Raw genomic sequence first — 6,688 nt, forward strand, 5'->3', positions numbered from 1 at the left:
ATTAACAAGCTTAAGGGAATCTGTATAAACCAGTTAAATGTGGAGAAAGTTATACAAGTAAGAAAAGTAAGAGAAAATGATAAAGGCAGATTTTCTTTGGATTTGAATCTATGGAAAGAAAAAAAAACAAAACAGGTTCCTTTCCTCACAAAATAAAGAAGATTTTTGTATTTAACAGGTCTAAAATTTCTGTAATATTTTAATTTTTTAATAATTTTTCTGTTCACATATAAAATTAAAACCCAAACAAAATCACGTTCTACATCACCTGATCGAACAAACATCAGGGAAAGCATAAGATTAGTAATAGCATAAGTTTTCCTGTTGCTTAGTTAAACCTGTGTTTCTCTGTTTGAACAGCACTGTGATATATCAGCTGAAATTACAGTAGGTATCACAGAAAGCTATATTCCTTAAAGTAGAAAACAGCTTGTTACTCCTGTTGAAAGAATTGCTGAAGCCTGATGCAAATATGGAGTGACACACTGATCTGCTGGTGTGAACTGAAATTTTGAATACAAAATTTTTGATAATGTAACACAAAAAGCTTTTCATCTCATACTTAACATCAACTTGATTGATTGCCTTACTCCTTTATCTTCTTCATTCCATGGAACAGACCACAGTTTTGGTGCACTTACCCTTTCCTGTCAGCATGACTCTAGCTTCTCGTCTCCTAAGTATCTGATTGACCTCTGACTCTTCCATTCAGCTGTGTATTAGCATTCACTGCATAGCAAAATGGGGTCAAGAGGGAAGGCAGTGTTCAACGAAGCAACTTACTGAGAGATTAAAGGATGAGTGTACAGTATGTCAGCTACTCTCTGGTCATGCATATGCCATTGCATTTATATACGCACCTAACAGCAAACCAACAAAGAAAAAAGTCACCAATGACTTAAGATTATGGAAAAATTCTACAAATACACATAAACACAACAATTTTGTGATAGTTTATGGCTGAGTTTTAGTGAAATGTATGCAAAATATGTTATATATAATGCATTTTACAACCTCTGCTAAGTAATATTAAAATCTTGATTCAGACAGTGTACTTATACTATTAGTAAGACCAAAAAAATCATGGACTACATTTCTAACATGGAAATTTATCTCAGAATACTTTTTACTCTATAAAGGTACAACTTTGTATTTCAGGTCTATCACTAAATCAAAACAATCTGAGGTAGTTGTATGGTGCTCAGGAATTAATATATTTCTGTACAAGGTATTTGAGAAAGTAAGATAACATCACCTTCACTTGAAAGAGGACTACTGTCTGCACATCAAGAAAAAGAAAGATAATAATGTACAGGAGGTAAAAGATAGAACTGGAGTGATTGGAAATAGAAACAGAGATGAAAGGACAAAAAAGTAAAAATTATAAGGAAGAACTGGCACTACAAAACTAATTAAAAATACAATAAATGCAGGATCTGTGCAGTGTTTTTGCTCTACATGCTGTTATATATATATATATGTACATTTGTTTACATATAGGTACATACACATAAATATATTTTATATATATGTGTGTGTGTGTGTTAAGAAGAGAGGTCAACTATTTATACATTTGCTCATTTCTTTGCATTTTTTCCATTTCTTACGTTTGTCCATTTTTTCCAGGGACATGGCTGTTCTTGAGGTGTTTCCTACTAGACGAGTATTGTATTATGGAATATGCAACCAAAGCACCTCTTATTGCTTACGACCATACTTAGAAAATATTTAGGATTCTTCAAACATAACTCCTTCAAGGTTCAGCTATGTAAAAAGGTTACGACTATCAATATCTCTTTAAAAATCTGATTTTGATTTTCCTATACAGATGATATTGGATTTGAGCTTCTTTATTACACTCGTTTCTGTTATGACACACGTTTTGCTCACTCACTTCTCCCACCCCCACTACCACTCCTGTGCCCTGGTTGTAAATCCAAATCTGTATGTTGTTGCAGAAGTCATTAAAGCAATTTTAAAGTAAGTCTGATATTTGACAAGCAGTTGCACTGTGGCTCTCCCTCAAGACCGGAGTGACATGCTGAATTGCTTGGAGTGAGTTAAAATTCTGGACACAGCATTTTCAATAACAGGCAGCTTAGGCAGCGTTTTCTTAGACATCCATATAAATAAGATTGAACCCTTTAAAGTGCTCGTGGTTATGGAAGACCAGCACAAGTCTCTGAAAATGCTGGCCATTTTTTTTTATTTGTAATAAATTTCCAGAGTTATAGAAAGTCATGCTGCATATTTTAGCATGAAGATTTTTAAAGGTTGTTTTAAAAGTAACGTTCCATTTTAGAAAAGTTTAAGAAGAACCTTTAAATTCAGAACTTTAATCTTCCACTATTGTGTGATAAAATCTAAAGAGTTTGAGTGTCAGAGAGGGAAGAAAACTATGACAAGATCTTACATTTTTACAGTGAGATAAACATGGTTTTATTGCTTAAAATATTTAAGATTACATTCCTGCTTGTCTTGATTTTACTGCCTAAAGAGAGAGGAATCAAATTCTTATTTCTTTACCCCATTTTACATTTAAGTTCTGAGCCAAAAAAAACAACAAAAAGCCCCAAAACAAACCAAAAAAACTCTTATTTTTTTCCCTGTTTTTATAGAGAATTTATCTACTGTTTCATATAAAATAACTATTCCTAAACATTTTTATGATCACATCTTATACTGTATATCACCACTTTAAAGTAATTCTTCTTGTTACCCTTCCCTATGGATATGTAGGAGTCTGAGACTGCGGTGATGATTGCTGTAAATTGGACAAAAATCAATAACTAAATAGAGAAGGAATTTCTGAGGAAGTTACATCTTGCAAACTCTTACAACTCCGGGAATGTCCTCCAGCTGCCACTTTTCAATCCAGTAATTCCTCACTCTCCTCACAACTGCTAGAAAACTTATTTGAAGATCCAAATGGTGGCAACCAATAGTCTATGAGATCAAGATAGACTGGATGCAGTTTTGAAACATCAGTAGGACTTCACAACATTTCTATGTAAATTGGTCGCTGTATATTTTCTTGTTTCATTGGTGCGAATTCTGTAAACCTGTATTTCTTGCCTATAATTAGATTTTAAGACAAAACAATGTAATTTCTGATAGTTGAATAACAAGGTTTGTTACAAGTAGAAATTTGAATATTTCATAGTAGTTTCTGGAATGAAAATAAGACTTTCTGCTCTTCTAGTACTGTGGGACAGTGTAAATTGGTCTATGATTAAATTAATAAACTGAGGACTGTGGAGGAGGAGTGTGTTTTTTCTATTTTCCTCATAACTCTTTGTTCTTCTTGTACTATATGTACACCATTATTCAAAAGTACCAGAATTGAACGTATACTAAGTAGAGAGCTTGGTTGTATCAGCAAATGAAACTTGAGTGAAATGGAAAGCTAGATCACAGCAACAGGATCAAAAACTGTTTCACAGTGTTCAGTAACAATAAAATATCTCTGAAAAGTTGCCAGAAGAACTTAGAAACTGTGGCATAAATACTTCCATCCTTACTGCAAGGGTAACAGAAATGACAGAAATACTATATTAGTATCAGTGAAAAAACTGCCCTTTTCTGAAAGAATTTTTCTAAAGCTTTGGTAGAGCACTTCAGAAGAGAACAACTTATGATACAACTCTGAAATGCTGACAAAGGATGTACATATAACATCTGAGGAAATATTCATAATTTTCCACTTACCACTTGTTGTGTTCATTCATTTGTAATAATAGTGTAGTTTTGGACATGCAAAAAACATTGACTTTTTTAGTTGGTGGGTTGGTTGGCTTGTTGGTTGGTTGAAGGAAAGGGATTGAGAACTAATTGTGGACTATTATTAAAAATGTAATTTTTCCTCCTGTGTTGTAGATTTTAGCCCAGATGGAGATGAAAAACAGGCAGACACTCACTCAACACCCTTCTCTTTCTCCCTCACCCTGGTGGACTGGGGAGGAGAGTTGAAGTAACATCTTAACATCTTGAAGGACATCTTAAGAAACATGGTGATGACTGATCCCATATTCCTCTTGATGGGTTATTTTAACACTCATTTTTAAGTTGCTACTATTTTTCTCTAAAGAAGAAAATAAAATACCCCCAATGTTTCTTTTCCACAGCTACATCTTTCCAAAAAGTGTCTGTCATATATGGGATTATTCCCAAAAAGCATTGACATAAACCATTCAGTATCACATGGCCTTGGAGCAGATCCCTGTTCCTTTCACTAACCATTACAGGCACATCATATTGCATATTCATAATTTCTATTTAGGGAAGAAGATATGACCCATTAACATTGCATATAAAACAATCCTTATGCACATAAAACAGAAATTGTTAAGAAAACTCCCCCTATTACCCTGTGAAGGAACATTTCACTAATCTAAGTGCTCTGCAAAGCAATGTAGCACCCTTCAAGCTCCAGAAGACAGAGATTTTCTAAATGTTATGTGTCACATAATTGTCTTTACGCTGGAATTTTCTGCACTGTTGATTCATTAGATATTCCAGATAATCCATAAAAAAAAAAAAAATCCATAAAGATATTTCTAGGTGGTAAAAGAAAGTCCTTTACAGTGTGGAAATTGAGGAAGGGACTTAGCCCCTTGGTGCAGGCAGAAGTTAGTAGTTTTTCCATCAAAAGACACATTTTTTTGGTTGTTTTTGGTTGTTTTTTTCAACACTGGGATGCTGAAAATCTTTCCTTTAAAAGGGGATGGGAAGGAAAGTTTTAAAATGAAGTTATGGAAAAGAAGATTCTAAGATTATCTCTACGGACAGGTAAAAGAGGTATGTATTTCCCTTTGAATATCGGTTTTCCAAGGAAAAATTTATCTGTTCTTGGTGTAGAGGAGAGGGAACTATGGTTCCCACTTTATGTCTCCTTTTCAGATCCTTTGTTATATGTTTTCCTCATATAATTTATTTGTACCTAATCTATTGATTTGTTGGTGTCTATGCTAGAAATATCTACTGTTTTTATTTGATGGCCATTATTTTTCTGTGGTGTTTCTTCAGGTGCAGACACCATCTCCCTGAACATTGTTCTTAATTACTTTGTCAGGAAAACTCTGTTTCCCGAAAGGAGGAATAAATAGTATCATTTAAAAGGATAAGATAAAAGAGAGGCTTTAATACAGGAGTAAGGTAGCCACATAGGGTGAGTCATGTCAAGAGTGAAGAAGCAGAACAGAGGTGGAAGCAGGTTGGGAAAGGAAACAAGGACGACCAAGGAGGGGACAATGTGGGCAGCAGCACTGTGAAAGGAAGTGTACACCTTTTTGAAACTTCCTTGAAGTATCATCCATAAAAACTGGAGGGGATAAAAGATTTCTTCATGAATGTTTGAAATATTAAGAGATATACAAAAATTCATTTACTTTGGTTTCAAGCCAGAGCTTATTTTTCTTTTCAAATATTACCATCACCATCACATTACCACCTTAGATGCAAACTGATAAATGCCACAGCATATCTCAGTAATAAATTCTAATTTGGGGGCATCTATGCCTGAGAGAATTTGACAATAATAAGTTGTAAATGAAAATAAAATGAAACAACCTCAGATAAGATTCCTTCTTCCCTCAGTCTTCTATGTTTTTGAGACAAAATTTAAATCAGTGTAATAGAAGACAGAAATATTGCAAGGTGTGATTTGATTATTTCCAGTGGTTTTTAATAAGAAAACTAAATTTTGCCTGTATCACAGCATGTGGGTTTTGGAGTTTTCTTTTTAATTAAAAATAAATTATTCAAAAGAAAAAGTTATTTCACTAAATAAGACACACCAACCTAAATTCTATTCTGCCTAATCTGTGAAATCTGTAGTATGTTTTAGTCACATTGCAACATTAATTATCATTTACTCTACAACAACAAAAAAATTACAAATAGAAGTAAGCTTCAAACAATATATAATTGGAAATTTCAAAACCAAAAAATGCTTAATGTCAATACAAATAACATTTGTGTCATTACCGTAGTGGAAAGCATCAGCATAGTGATGATTTATTCTTGTCTTTTCAAATAGAAATCAAAATCACTGATTTAGAGCCCCAGTTCACTACAATTACAATTGAAATAAGTTTATATGTCACAGAAGGTGTGGTACTAATCATAGACATTAAATAAAGTGGTCAATCCTCAGATCTGTTCTCTGTTTCAGCTGTGAACATCTTTCAAGTCAAACCATACATCTCTAAATTTTAATTGTAATAATTTTACCACTTTCCCCAAACTATACCCTTGTATAGACAGTATTTGTTTTTCTTTGGAAGCCTAGTGGACGTAGCATCTAAAAAAGCTGCATTTCAGTTTTTTTTGTAAAAGCAGGATAAAGGGAGTCAGGTTTACCAAGGTAAATTGATATTATCTTGGTCAGAAGTTACAGGCTTCCCCAAAAAAATAGAAGATTCAATCAAATATACATTTGACATCCTTTTGATAGGTCTCTATAGAAAATGTCTTTGCTTTAATTTGCACAGTGTTTTTCAAAACCAGGATTCCATCTGAATCCATGGGTCTTATTTTGATAAGTGATTCTCCCCTAACTATAAATTTACCTCAGATTAACAACTCCAGATAACTGTAACAAAGACATGAACACTTACTGAGATGAATGCTACCCCCGTAATTGCACTATGAAAAAATATGCCTGCACTGCATATGCTTTATTCTTGTG

This window comes from Poecile atricapillus, chromosome 1 (assembly GCF_030490865.1).
Source record: "Poecile atricapillus isolate bPoeAtr1 chromosome 1, bPoeAtr1.hap1, whole genome shotgun sequence".
NCBI lineage: Eukaryota > Metazoa > Chordata > Aves > Passeriformes > Paridae > Poecile > Poecile atricapillus.